Here is a 16,112-nt window from a genome sequence, read left to right as displayed (position 1 = left end):
GGATCATGAATTTAAAAGATGAACAACTTAGATATTTCATTATTACATCATGAAATGTATGGTATCAGGTGATAAAATATTACACATAGCTGTTAAAGTTGCTTAAAATGTAATATTCTGGGAAGGTTTTGGATATATCCCATGTATCCTTCTGAACTTCCCCTCTGGCTCGATAGCAATGGCAAAATACTGACGGAAAAAACATGTCTTCTCAGAAACAACGCTTAAATAATTAAAACTGATGTTCATAACATAAACCTATATTCAATTATTAAGTACTACCCATGCAGATTTGTTTGTATTGAGTAAATTATAAACACTTACACACTCAGTTCTCAGTTTTTCTGACAATCAATTACTGAGATTATTTTTTTTTTGTCAGATGCACTTGGAAGGAGAGATTCAGCTCCACAAGGAAGCCAAGTCCAGAAAGAATACACAAGATTCTTTGTCTGCAAAGAAGTTGAAGTGTCAATCTGGTTTAAAAAAAACATTGGTGGAAAGGAGCCAAAGAAGAAAGAACTGTCCGTCCACAAAAATCACAGTAAGACGAAATTGAAAGGTACGTCACTCTTGACAGCCGGGGTCAAGAGTCGAGGGGTTTGTTTGATATGGAGTATTGATATTTTATAACCATGCAACATGGCTCCAGGGAGAGAAATGTCAGTGTGGTGGTGAGTCGGTTCACCACCGTGGTCCAGACAAATCTCTCCACAATATCAAATAATATAATCTGAACACATCTATACGGTGGCCCTGAAGTGCAAATCACAACGGCAAATCAGAAAACACAACAACAATTCAAAAACCACACTGCAAAAAAAAGAAAAGTTGGGTGAACTCAAAATCTCAAGGCAACAAACTTCGATAAAATTTTAAGTTGGACAGTTAAACTAAATATTTTAAGTTTTGTTTTTGAGTTTGCTCAACTCTGAATTTCTCTGGCACGATTGTAACGCCACTATGAAATGTCAGCTAATGTTGCAACCACAATTTTGAGTTAGCATTGATACGCTAATGGCTACTCTTGTAGCTGTAACAAGCAGCACTGCTAGCATCAGTTAGCCGCTAGCATCAGTTAGCCACTAGCATCAGTTAGCCGCTAGCATCAGTTAGCCGCTAGCATCAGATAGCCGCTAGCTTTCGCTAATGACCAAATTTCACAACAAAGAAATAAGAGTTAGCAGAACAATTGTCCCTTGTTTTGAACCCCAACTTAAAGATATAAGTAACAACAACTCACCAACTTGTTTTTGAGCATACAACTGGCTTCCTATGTTGTGCTAACTTACATTATTGCCCTAAATGTCAATAATTTATGTTTCCAAGTTTTACCCAATTAAATCACTGTTTTAGACCAAAAAATACAAGTTGGCTTTTTTGCAGTGCACAACAACAAATCAAAAAACACAATGGCAGTTGTTTTCTGTTTTGTTGTTTTTGAATTTCATTTCTATCTGCTACAGTTAATGTTCTGTTAATTACCCAAAAAAAGTATTTGAAGGGACCTTCCACACACAACACGGTAAAGTGCCATTCATATAAAACTCACATTAAACTTTCTTAACAAGGTGAGGGCCACAAAATATCGTCACGAGGGCCGCAATTGGCCCGCGGGCCGCGAGTTTGAGACCCCTGGTTTACAGGCTGTGCTTCAAATCAATAGTTATTGTGGTTTTGCAGTGCTGAAAGTTTTGTTCTGTTCCAGACTGTGGCCAGAGTGTCCTTGGCACAGGGCAGTGATTGTCCAATTATTGCTTAGCAACTGTAACAAAGACACAGCAAGTTATGTCAAGCTTTGGATTTCTCTAAATGTTGAAGTGGTGTACATGAGGTTTTACACCACCTTCTGTACTCCCTTGTATTTTGTTTTGCCATTACAAAAAGCACAAAGACAAGAGGAAAAGGAATGGACCCGGCCCAGATCACAGAGTTCCTTTTGGCAGCCTGGGGCAGCTTTTTGTAATTGTTTTCAATCGGTGTGAATTGTTTTTGCGTTGCTGTTTTTGCGTTGCTGTGTGCCTGGCATTTTTTTTTCTGCACACTGCCTGTCAGCATGTGTGTGTTTTTGTCAACTTCCTATGCATTAGTTTCTGTCTCTGTTCAGCATCTTTCAGTCTGTCCTTACATTACATGCATGGCTCCTTTTTCTCCACACAAACTTGGCTAACAGTCAGATTTGTTCAATTTATTTTTAATTGACAAAGTATAAAGCTGCCAGGAACCCAAAATACAAACAAAAGACAAAGGTGTCTATGGAAATGTACCATTAAATAAATAAAAAAATCATTTATACACACAAAAACAGCAGAAAAAACAACAACTATAAAACAGTCTCTTTGCACGTAAATTAAAAATAGTAATAGTTTTCATTGTAGAAAGAAAATTCACATTTTAAAAATGGTCTAGAAACATTAATGTCACACTGTGAAAGCTCCTATGATTGAACTTTCAACTGGCTTTCTCAGCTTGTCAACATATCATATATAAATACAGTTATTACTGTAAATAAAACATGTGTATTTTCAATAAATAGATGGACTCCAGAGGGTTCAGGTTAGAGCAGCCACACATCTTGGCTGCTGAGGCACATCCAGATTCAGGGTCTCGCCTATTTTTTCTGTGTGACACATGCAGTTCTCAGCAAAAATAGATAGTGAAATTATAATTTGTCATATTGACATCACACCAGCAACAGCACACGTTGCACTGTGGTTTCAATGTCCATATGTGTGGAAAACATCACAGGCACTATAAGAAATATTTTTAACTCAACATGCATGAAATATATGCATGAAAATGCAGTGAGTTGTATAGCTCCATAAATTAGTAGTAGTGGTTTTAATTGTGGAAATATGAAATTGACTGCATACAAGCTGTTTCTTAATGGGGTTTTTTTTTCAAATAACATAAGTAACATGAGTATGAATAAGAAACCCTCTCTATAATCCTTTTGTGTTCATTTTCTCATCTGTGCATATTTTGCATGGGTGACATTAATAATAAATTGTCTTTGATAGTTACAAAAATGTTTTTTTTCTCTTTCTGGTAAGATTTGGTCATTGATATGCTATAATTAATATGCAATGTTTTATTCATGGTTGTTGTTTTACTGGCTTTCTTGTTTTTCTTTCATTATTGTGTGTGTGTGTGTGTGTGTGTGTTGTTTTAGGACTAAAACTTATTGTATAAAACCAGGGCACCACTCAAAATGAGACCTCAGTCTCGATGGTTTTTCCCTGTCTAAATAAAGGTTATTAATAATAATAATAATAATAATAATAATAAAGTGACTCCTATTGGGTTTTTGCTGGCAGGCCTTTTGTTGCTGTCTGTCTCTCCCCTGAGAAATGGCTGGGCCGGCTGCTGTAAAATACTCTGCACCACAGATGACAGCAAAATGCCACAGACTCTCACACTGATCTGATATGAAATAAGTGCACATAAATTAGCCTATAGTTTCACTGTAAACACAATAATAACTTTATTTATATGGCAAGTTTCAAAAACAAGTAACAAGATGCTGTACAATAGAAATAAAACATATCAAATACAATTTACTGACAAAATAAAACCACAAAAAGAAATTACATTGAAATTGACATCATTGATGATTTGCCAATTTCCTGAGGGAACCTTCCCAAGGGATTAATAAAGTTCCTATCCATCTCATCGATCATTGGACTTAAAAAAAAAAAAATCACTATTCTCAACAAGATAAACATACAACGATAATAAAAGGAAATTAAGAGAAGGGGAATTGATAAAAGTGATTTAAAAGAAGCCACTGAGCTTGCCAGCCTGAGATTGTAACAGGTTGTGTATGGACCCAATTGCAGCACACAGGATACCAGGAACACTTGGTTATTGCTTTTGATGTAAACTTTGTCAGGTACAGACCAATGCAAGCAATATGCTCTTTGAACAGCTTGAATGTCTTAACAAAGTCTCTGGCAGCGAAGCTGGTTCGACTAGCAGGGAAACTCCAGGTCAGGGACAGAAGGCTGGTGAGGTTACCGGGGGTCAGGCAAGACGGGTAGATCAGGGGCAGGCAGGGTCGGCAACAGGAAATCAGTCCGAGGGAAATCGCTGGAAAGTCTGTCATTGAAGAGCTGAGAACTATCTGGCAGTGAGTGTGTGTGAGGCAGGAGTCTTTATAGTGGCTTGATTAGTGATCAGAGGCAGCTGAGTGAACAGGTGAAGAGAGTCTAACTGATGAGGAGGGAGGGGCTGACAGGTGGAGTGAGGAGGAGGCAGGCTCAGTGGAAAATTACTGGGAGACAGAGGTGAACTGTGACAGAGATCGCTGGGCATGGAGTTCCACAGCTGTGGAGCACAGATAGCGAAGGCACGGTCAACTTTCATAATGAGACATGACCTCGGGAACAGAAGCAAAACTGTGCCGGCGGATCTCAGGCAGCGTTCAGGCTGGTAGGGTAAAAGCATGTTGTAAATATAGGCAGGAAGCTGACCATTCAGGGCTTTAAAAACAAGTTATACGATCTTAAATAAATTCTAAAACTCACAGGCACATATTATCCTATAATATACATCTTGTCAACAATAATAGACTGGTAAGTTTTGCTGTGCCTTCGACTTGGCTTTGCTTGGCCTTGATGAGAACGAGAGCTCTGACCAGCCATGGTCAGGCATGGCTCCCTTGTTGGAATGTTAAAAGAGCTCCTGGACAACACCACCATGTTAAAGAGAACTTCAAATACCGTGCAGAACGAGCTACTGGACTGCTGTTGCCTGGCGTGAGGGAAGATACCTGCATCAGAAAATCTTTAATTGTTGAGTGTATATTATTATGCATATGTATTGTAATGTGTTGAATTGTATTTGTGCTGTAATCATCTTGCCATTGGAAATACACGCTGTGCAAACACTAAAAACTGTTCCTATTGTTTGTTTTTAAAAGTAGTGCCATAAAAATACAGATGTTTTCCCTAACATGATGAATAATCGGGATTAATAATCGTGATTACAATATTGATCAAAATAATCGTAATTATAATTTTCGCTATAATCTTGCAGCCCTATCTGGGGTCAGTTTCTGAGGAAGTCTAGCACACAGTGAACTGAGCCTAACTGAGCTCATGTTGCTCAGTTTTTGAACCAGTTTGCATGGAATTATTGTTTTGGATGCAGAACTGAAATCAAGAAACAGCATCCAGATGCTTAAGGGCTGTTGTGATTGCATCATGTACTGGTGTTGATTGAGATCGGCAGGGATTACAGCAATCAAATTCAAAGAAGTGAAAGAAAATGTTTCATTGGTGCACTCCCCTCAAAAAACAATCATTTTCATAGGGGGAATTTTTGTTGATGTTGTGTGTAACGCTGTCTATGACAAAGTTGTTATCATTCGTGTCTTGTTGTTCACTCAACAGACGTGGGTTGCATCAATTTATTGCCTTATTTGTGTAAAAACAACTGTCAGTTTGTCCCGATACGGCTGCAGATGGCTCGGCAAGTGCAGCTCATGCAGTTATTTCTTACTGTACATTATTCATTTCCCAGCAGTATTGCTTTAATTTCCATACAGTTCTGTTGATTAATCCACCGCTTAGAGGTTTCATGGACAGAAGAGAAGGTTAGCCCAATTAATTCAATTTAATATCCTTTAGTCACCTTCAGCCATATGCTTACGTGGTGTTATGCATACAAACAATCTGTAGGCTATCTGTGTTTTACTAAAATCTGAGTTAATGATGGTGATATGATAATAATCATTAAGTATGCTCCGTGTGGGAACAACACTCGCTTATATGTACACATCAAATATGGTCAGAACAGCTGATTTCAAGCTCAATAAACCAGCCAAGCTTTTACAATCACTGTTCCACCTGGTAGATAGATAAACCACTGCAACTTATTTCCACACAGAGGCCCTCATTTATCAATCAAACATAGAAAGCAGCACAGATTTGTCAGACAGAAGTCAGCTGTCTGCTTACACTCACCTGGAGAGCAGGGACTCCACAAGGATGTGTCCTGGGCCCCCTGCTGTAGACACAAAGTACCTGAGCAATCATGGTGAAGTTTGCAGACGACACGCGGCGTGGTTGGACCAGGCGGCAACCTCCTGGTCTGAGCAGGGAGGCAAACCAGGAAGTGCCTTAAGCTGCATTCTACCAAAAATCCCAGCAGGGGGCACTAAGTTTGGCTGCAAAAACATTTCTGTCCATTCATTTCAATGCAAAATGAGGAAACTTGTCACTTGATTTATTACCTCAGAAATGTTTTTTAGGACAACACTATGGTCTCAATCACGAGACAATCTGATGTTAATAGTGTAAATAATGGCTCCATTTAGAAGAAAATAGAAGATAAAGAATCATATGATTTGGGGCGGGGCTACCTTTGATTGACAGGCCACTAACAAGGTGAGCCGTCATCAGGAGAGAAGCAGAACAATGCATATCCACGGCAACGTGTCAATAAAGTTATATATAATGTTATATAGATATAAAAAAGGACGTTTAGCGGTTTGGTCTCATAACTTTGACCCCTTCACTGTATTTTCACTTAATGACAGTTTGAACAAACAAACATTTTGTTTTCTTTTTTGCTAGCCAAAACTAACATCAGTTAATGCTCCAGTTAATGCTAACATGAATTAGCAGCAGCTTCTCTCAGTCAGGTTGAGGTGTAGAGAGGCTGTAGTCAGTGATCAGATCCCTCTCCTCCTCCACAGTCCAAATATGGTCATGCTTCCTGTCTCGGGAAACAAGATGGCGATGAGTGTAACGCTGAACTCGATGCTTCCAACGGGCCACAAACCAACAGGTGACGTCACGGTCACTACATCCATTAAACAAACCAACAAGCCACTGAAATTCGCCAGGTAACGGTTCAGACAAAGGAAGAAAAGAAAGGAAAATGATTGAAATGCTATCTGACAGCAACAAAAGAAACAATAAAACAAATCCGGTATTTATTAGAGATTCTACCGCACTCTCAACGTCATAAATGAAAGTGTAAGAAAGAACACAAAATTAGACACTTTTATGAAATAAATACCATTGCAATTTGTCTGCCTTGAGTACAGGCTAAGGTTATTTTACAAAGTAAAAAAAGTTATAAGCTTACATGGTACAAAAGGGAAATGAGTCACTGCCACTGTGCTCCGTTCCCATGAAACCTTCACCCTAATATCATCAGGTTGAGTGTATAAAGATGCTTCCAACGGGCCACAAACCCACAGTGACGTCACGGTGACTGCCTCCATTATTTATATACAGTCTGTGGTTGTGAGGCCTGTGACCTCCCTGGTTTAAAGCCTGTCCTCTGCACTGTATTGCTGCAATTGCGTTTATTGGTGCACAAACTTGCTGTTTGTTTTTTTCAATATGTATTTATATTTATTTCATGCTTTTAGGTTGTTTCATTATTTTTATAGGGTCTATCTTAGCTGCACTGCATAATGTTATTTATTCCGTACGCTGCTGGGCCTGGATAATGAATTTTGTTCCTTTATTTGAATGGTAATTCAACCAAACTGAACTGAACTGCAAATAGTCACCACCAAATAATAATAGTAATAATAATAATAACTTTATTTATATAGCACCTTTTAAAAACAGCAGTTTACAAAGTGCTTGGTCAGAGAGCAGTTAATCACAAGGAGAATGATGCCATAAGGCTAAAAACAATTCTTACATTAAAAGAAAAACAATAAGAGACAGAACAGGAACAATCACAAGACGTTTTCACATACACAGAGAATAAAAGGTAGAAGGAGTAAAAAAGTAAAAAGTGTAGAAGTAAAAAGGAGTGGTGGGATAGAAAGTATTACATGAAAGCAAGTTCATAAAAGTAGGTTTTCAGAAGTGATTTAAAAGAAGTGACGGACTCTGAGTGCCTTATCTCCTCGGGCAGCTTCTTCCAAAGTCGGGTCTCTGGTGGAGAAAGCCCGCTTACCTTTGGTTTTTTAGTTTTGACTTTGGAACGTCAGAAGGACCGTATGGAGTTAGTAATTCTGTCTGTCTTTTCTGGCGGGAAAGCATTACCACATTTCTACCATTAAAACCAGGGGCGCTGTTGCGTTATTCTACCATTAAAGCCGGGAAAACGGATACGTCGTTTTGTAGTATTTGTAGTTTTTTCCACCTATTTTCGGTCTCTTGGCCAATGAAATGCATCAGAATACATGTGGGAGTGTCGCAATGCATCATGGGACTTTTCCAGAACTGAAATCATCACCAAAAAAAGACACAAAATGACTAAAAAAAGACACAAAATGACTAAAAAAAACACAAAATGACCAAAAAAGACACAAAATGACAAAAAAGACAAAGAATGACTAAAAAAAGACACAAAATGACCAAAAAAGACACAAAATGACCAAAAAAGACACAAAAATGACTAAAATAAGACATAAAAAGACACAAAATGACTAAAAAATGAACAAAAAAGACACAAAATGAGAATACATGTGGGAGTGTTGCAATGCATCATGGGACTTTTCCAGAACTGAAATCATGGCGGAAGACGACTATAGCGGAGGGAGCTCAGATATAACAGCTATAAGCTCTCAAATACTTTTTGAATTTCATTTCTATCTGTTACAGAGGCTGAAAAATCTATTATTTAATAGGAAGCATTGACACTTCTGTTGAATTTACAGAAAAACTTATTTTAAAATCGCCCAGAGGTTTTACAGGCATTTTTTCCAGGCGTTTTAGGCCTAAATGGGTTAAATAGCTAGGAGCCAGACCTAAAAGAGCTTTAAAAGGGATCAGTAAAATCTTAAAATCAATCCTAAAACTAACAGGGAGCCAGAGCAAAGAAGCTAAAAAATCATGACGATTTATTTGACCTTTGACCCCAAAAACTTGGTGCCTGCACGGCTGTAAATGGTTCTAATAGTAATGCAGAAACAGAGTTCAGTAACTACGATGTTGTCATCTTCTTTCAGCTTTTATATTTTGTTTTCAGTGAATAAACATTTTCAAATTTATGTTGTTATAAGTGTATTTAAAAGTGTTTAACAACTCTATTCAAAGATTTGTGTGTTTTGGACTCAATATTATAAAGAAATGTTATATTTTAGTCTCAATATAATTTAATCTCACTTTTTTACTCCATCACTACCTAGATAATAATTTCCCAATTTTTTAAATAAACTTATAAATTCTATCATTCTTGTCTTCATTATTCAACACAATGAAGAAATACAAGGCTGCACTGTATCACAGTCAAAGTGAAGTTACTGCAGTCTTTTTATATCATTATTTCTCTGAAATAAATCAAAACTGGAGTCTAAAACTTGGTCACAAGGTAAAACAGACATCAAGGACTTCATTTTTAGTTATAACTCGATTTCTACCAAGAATGTAGTTAGTGCAGTTAGACTTTGTAGGGCAGCACAAGGATCCTAAATTTAACATGCTCTGAAATAACAGTCTTAAATTGGAATAATACAGGTTGTTCCAAAACGTTTCCGGCCAGAACAGGGTGGATTTCAGGACACTCTGAAGCTGGTACCTCTGTACAACCTCGTCTCCTTTGCAGCAGGTTAACTAAAACCCTAAACCCCCAAAGTGTGAATTCCATAAAAAGTTGCATCATCCAGTGCTCCTGTTTCAGTATGTCTCATTAGCAGTCTTCCCCCTCTGTTTCCCCTCTCCTCACAATTACACTTCTGTCTTTTAGTCATCCTCCTTCGTCTTTCTTCCAAACACTAATGATCTTTCTGTACACTGGGATTAAGTGAGGCAATGGCCCTCAGTGGCGGAAATTAAATTACAATCACAATTCCCTGCTGTGGTGCCCCAGAGAGGGACATTTTTTCACTGAAGCTGCATGATGTTTTTTTGTGAGCGAGAGTACAGTACGATCTAAAGCACTGCGATGGAGAACATTAAGGAACAGGGACATGGAAAAAAAGAACAAGAGGATATGGACAGCAATATAGGCTGCTGGTGATGACGTGAGAACTTTTGTGCTTCAGGACTTCAAAGTAATGTTTAACCCTTAATAGGGCACTCATTGAAATACTTGCAAATTTCAACCTATTGGAGGATATTACATACAGCCAGAATGTGTAAAAAAACATACGGACCCGGGGGAGGGGGGTTATATTTTGAGTAAAAAGTTTACGAGACTAAAGTGGCAAATCTATGAGAAAAAAATGTGCAGATTTATGAGATTTAAAGTGGCAAATCTGCGAGAAAAAAGTAGCTTTTTCCCACTTTTTTCTCATAAATGTGCAACTTTTTTCACACAGATTTCACACAGCCACTTTAAAGCTCTTAAATCTGCAACTTTTTTTCTTGTAGATTTGCCACTTTAATCTAGCAAATTTGCAACTTTTTTCTCGAAATATTGGTCCTCATGCAAGAACATTTTTATATTCTTATTTTGACTTTCTCTTGCTTTACAATGTATCATCTTAATAGGATTTCAAAACTCAAAATTAAACAAATGAATTCATAGAATATACATTCAATTAAATAAACATTTCACATGATTCTGACAACAGGTCTCGACCATTTGTAAATTGTGTTTTTATCTAAAAAGAATATATCAAAATATGAAGTACCCGGATCATCCGCTACACAAACCTTTATGGACCAAAAAAAACAGCAGTGGACGGCTCCTCCTCAAAAGATCTTTCTCTCCTACAGACATCAGGCTGTCTCATTCTAACAGAGTTACCAGACTAACTGAATTTCCCCTCGGGGGTAAATAAAGTAATGTTGATTTGATTGATTGATTTATTTTAGAGTGGCTACTTCTGCTGAGGCTCCACAATTTGTTAAATGATTGCAGAAAACACAGTGAAGGGCAATCATTTTGATTGGCTCATGGAAGCCACAGTTTTTGGAAAGTATCTAAAAGCCCCTTCAAGACCCACCACCTTAACAATGTAAGAGGTTTGTGTGACTCTGGGAGCTGTGCCATCCGTCCTGGCTGTTGGAGGTGGCGAGTTGGAGAGTTTACTCATCCATAATCATAACATTTTATTCATGCTGTAGTTGTCACAAGTTGTTATTTTAGAAAAACAAATAGTATGATGTCAGTTTATCTTGTATGAACATTGTTTAAATGTACAAATATGCATGTTAAAACTGCTTTGCTTTAAGTGGTGACTGAGGATGGGTACCTTTCACATTTGAACCGATACGGTACCGATACCCGGCACCTGGGAATCAGTATCGGTACTCAATGGTACCAATTTTTGATACTTTTGCGTTTGTTTATGTGGTAATAAATGTTAATTTGTTTAATAATAAAATCTAAAAAAAATTCAATTCAACATAGTTATTTCCATAAACTTTAAAAAAATATATCAAAACAATATAACATCCAGGATGAGCAGTGCTTTATTGTTGAGTGAACATGCATTTTGTAACATGAAGGTTGCAGTGTTATCAAAGGATGCTGGAACAGAGGTTGGGAGGCAGATGATGCTGTCAACACAGAGGAGCGGCCTCAGGTTGCAAGTGCACGTGTGATTTGTTGTGATGACGTCATAGCTTTGTGGCGGAGCACCGGTCAGAGAATATTGTGGCCATAGCATGGTTGGAATAAACAAAGTTGAGTCGGGCTGCTCTGTGCACATATCGAGAATGACGCAGGAGTCCGAGGGATTTAATTTCAGCGAGGCAATTTGGAGTAAATTGGCAGGTAATATTCCTGAGTTGAAGAGCGGAGTATTAGCGGAGGACCAGAGATGCAGCAGCTAGCTGCTAGCTGTTAATGACTGGTCTACAGAAGAATGGAGAGAGCAAACGGAGTAAGGAAGGTCCATTCTGGAGGCAGACGAAGGCCAAGCCCGGGTAGAGACATTGGAGAGATAGCAGCTGGCGGCTAGCAGGCCTAGAGCCGAGCTATTTGTCTCTGCGCCGGGGTGGAAGAGGGCAGCAGCTAGTGGCCGCGGTGAGCAGGCAGGACCAGACAAGGAGGTAATCGTCCAAAATACCAGGATTCCAGGCAGGGTAGGACCATAGATCCCCGGGTAATAGCTGTTCCACTGGGTCAACGGCTGATGAGGCAGGGCTGACGGCTACCAGAGGAGCTAGCCACGGATCGGCCGCTGACAGCTAAACGTCAGGGATATGGTGAGTAGCCGGCTAGGATGGTGGAAAATGATATCCAAGTGGAAGGAAAGGAGCTGGAAGCTGAACTGTTAGTAGAGGAGTAGCAGTGGATCATGTGAAGGATAGATTGCACACAAAACACCAATTTATACAAATTTAATTTATCCTTTAATTATCAAACACGACGTGAAGTACCTGTGTGTTGCTTGCCCATTAAATAGTGCGATCGTCAGCACGCTTGTTAATCAAAGAAATCAAATGAAAATAGGTTGAAATCAATGATGATCAGTTTAAAGGAAACGCCGTTTAGGTACCAGAACATGGTACCATTTGATTTTACATGAATCGGTACTCTGTAGTACCGACGGAATTCAGTCGGTACCTATAAAAGTACCAAATTCGGCACCCATCCCAACAGTGATGGCCATGTACTACAGCTTTCTCTGGGACTAGAGACACTTTTAGTGCAATAGTGATTGCATCAGCAAAAAAAGTTATCTCTATCACAATCTTTGTCAGTCACGATGTCAGTATAAGGCATATCAGGTTGTTCAGTAATGCGTGAGTCATAGCAATATGATGTAAATACTTCTGGCTTTGCCTATCAGTTTTGTTTGTGTGGTTGCATGTTTTGTTTGTATATGCATCTGAAGAATATTCTTTTCAGGGCCTCCAGTCCTGTTTTCATAGGAGAAGGAGTAGAAATTGTTCAGCATTTGAATGGATACCTTAAATCACCTCCGACATCTAAGATGAAACAGTCTCTGTCTTGCCTCTCTCAAAACACACACGGCAAAAAAGGTGTGTTTAAAAACCAGATAAAAAACATAATCTGAAGGAAATGATCTTGCTGCATGGACAGATAATTTCACTTGACAAGATTTCTTAAATTAAGATTATTAAATCTAGAAATAAGCATGTTGTACCCTTAAAATAAGAAATTAACTCTTAAATAATGAGATAAATTAAAGCTGCCAGCAGCGATGAACTGGCCCGAGCAGAGTGACCTGACAATGATTTGTTTCTTACCAAGATAAAAAAAATTAGATTTAGAAGTGTTAGATAATTTATCTTATTTCTTTTTTTAAGCGTTCAACATGCTCATTTCTAGATTTAACAATCTAAATTTAAGAAATCTTGTCAAGTGAAATTATCTGTCCATGATCATTCAAGATCATTTCCCTCAGCTTTATCTTGTTTTTAGACACACCTTTTTTGCAGTAGAGTCAGTATGCACCACCCAGGTCAGGCCCGTGTGATGTGGACACCAAGACACTTGAAGGTGCTCTCCTCCAAGGTACGGTTGATATTATAGGCCTGCAAGGCAAGGCAAGGCAAGGCAAGTTTATTTGTATAGCACAATTCAACACAAGGTAATTCAAAGTGCTTTACATACACATTAAAAACAGCAAGACACAATTGAAAACAATAAAAACAGTCAATTAAAACAGGGAAGATACAGCAGGATAAAAAAAAGAGATAAAATAATAAAAAGCACAAGTCAAACATTGTGTAGTTAAAAAGTAAGGGCAGTAGAGTAGAGCAGATAAGTGTTAAAGTTAAGAGTACGCTTCAGTAAACAATAGTGTTTTTAGTCCTGCACACAATATCACCATTGTATGCACTAGTCCAGTGGTTCCCAACCTTTTTCTTGAGGGACCCACATTTTTACCATTGTAAACTTTGGCCATTGTCCATTGCTTCTATGAAGCCGAACTCAATGTGACTTTCATGGTAGCCTCTCTTTTTCTTTTTGAGATATTCAGCATTTTCGTCTCCCTGACGCTTCGCCGCTTTTCCATTAGCTCTGTGTTTCTGTTGTTAGGTGAGGTTACCGCGAGGTGAGGTTACCGCTGGGTGAGGTTACCGCTAGGTGAGTTTACCACTAGGTGAGGTTACCGCTAGGTGAGGTTACCGCTAGGTGAGGTTACCGCTGGGTGAGGTTACCGCGAGGTGAGGTTACCGCTGGGTGAGGTTACCGCTAGGTGAGGTTACCGCTAGGTGAGGTTACTGCTAGGGGAGGTTACAGCTAGGCGAGGTTACCGCTAGGGGAGGTTACAGCTAGGCGAGGTTACCGTTGGGTGAGGTTACAGCTAGGCGAGGTTACCGCTAGGCGAGGTTACAGCTAGGCGAGGTTACCGTTGGGTGAGGTTACCGCAAAGTGAGGTTACCGCGAGGTGAGGTTACCGCTAGCTGAGGTTACCGCAAAGTGAGGTTACCGCTAGGTGAGGTTACCGCTGGGTGAGGTTACTGCTGGGTGAGGTTACCACTAGGTAAGGTTACCGCTAGGTGAGGTTACCGCTAGGTGAGGTCACCGCTAGGTGAGGTTACCGCTGGGTGAGGTTACTGCTGGTTGAGGTTACCACTAGGTGAGGTTTCAGCTAGGTGAGGTTACCACTAGGTAAGGTTACCGCTAGTTGAGGTTACCACTAGCTGAGGTTACCTGTGTCTACTGCAGGAGGGATGATACACATGTCCTTATTCTCGCGATATAGCCTTTATTTTTAAACTTTTCTAAAGTGATTTATCTATTTAAATAAATGAATAAACATTTAATGTAGCCCTTATTTAGTTGTTTTTGTCCCACTAATTAATTAAATGCTGACTCATCTATATTTAACACATTCGATTTATTACACCCCTTAAAATCAAGAGGGCTTCGCGACCCTCCCGTGGATCTTTGGCGCCCCCCTTGGGGGGTCGGGCCCCCCCTGTTGCACCAGGCTATTTACAGAGAGCGGTTAGCTTGAGGACAGTGCAGCCATACTTGTGTGTGTGGCGGTGAGCCTCCTCAGCCTGCAGCTCTGCCTCACACCGAGCCTGTCAGCCATCTCCGTCTGATCAGAGGGAACTGGTAGGAGAACATTGTCGAACTAGTGCTGTTAGATAGCGGAGATCCGACTCTATCTCCCACCCTCACTCACTTACTCACTCCACATCCATTTTCTGACGCATATAGCCCTCCCACGTCATCCAACTCAAAGCCTGCTGCAACCACCGAACCCCCCACCCCACCTCCTCCACCTCCCCGCCTATTATAATCTCCATGGAAGAGCTCCCAGCAGGCTTCCTTCAACTGATAATATGTGTGGAGGAGACAGCAGGACTGGCAGCGAGAGCTAAAGAGAATGAGATAGCAGTACGAGTTGGTGCCGCTCCTTATTTAAACCCCATTAAATTAGAAATTGATGCTTGATTAGTGAGTTGAAATAGTTCATTTAAGTCTCCTCAGTATGTGCAGTTAATTAACAGGAACAGCCAGAGTCCGGCCTCTTCTTTCTTTTCTACATATGAGATAATAATTGCTTAAGTCATCATGACACTCTGTTCATTTATGCTATGTAATCATTTGGAGTTGGAACAAAAAAAAAGTGTCATAAAGCACGGTTTCTAATTTATGTAATGTGGCACTGATTCGTAAAATAATTTTTAACTGAGTCTTTTTCTGAGACTTTTATTGGACTATTAATAGTCTGTAACATTAACATAACATTTATAGCAAACCATTTGGACCTCCATGACAAGCTTTAGGCCATTTAACACGTTTAACAGCCGAGAAACTAATTGTGTTTTACCTCTGCTTGAAAAGAACAAATTGTGCTGACGGCAGTAACAGGCAGAAAGCATGTATATATATATATAAATATATATATATATACAAATATCTAATCATGCTGTCTAATCATAATGTCCTTATATACACTGCAAGAATGAGGTATCTAAAAACAAGATGAAAACACTAAATCTGAGGGAAATTATCGTCAAAAGTATCGAGTATCTGAAGCTTGTTATCATAGTTGCAGTTTCTTTTTGCACAACTGTTTTTTTTATTATAATAATTTAACCTGTGGTTCTGTTCATTTTTATTATTTAAAAACATTTTTTTTGTTACTATTCATTTAAACAAAACACAACATAAGTCACCAATGGACAAACACAGTAAAAAAGAAAGAAAAAGAACAAAAACAAAATCACAAAACCAACCGAAATAAATAAAAAAATAAATAAAACAATAAATAAGAACTTTAACACATTAAACTAAAACTAGACACAAACAAACAT

The sequence above is a fragment of the Centropristis striata genome, chromosome 21 (assembly GCF_030273125.1).
Source record: "Centropristis striata isolate RG_2023a ecotype Rhode Island chromosome 21, C.striata_1.0, whole genome shotgun sequence".
NCBI lineage: Eukaryota > Metazoa > Chordata > Actinopteri > Perciformes > Serranidae > Centropristis > Centropristis striata.
Note: the sequence above shows the minus strand (reverse complement) of the source record.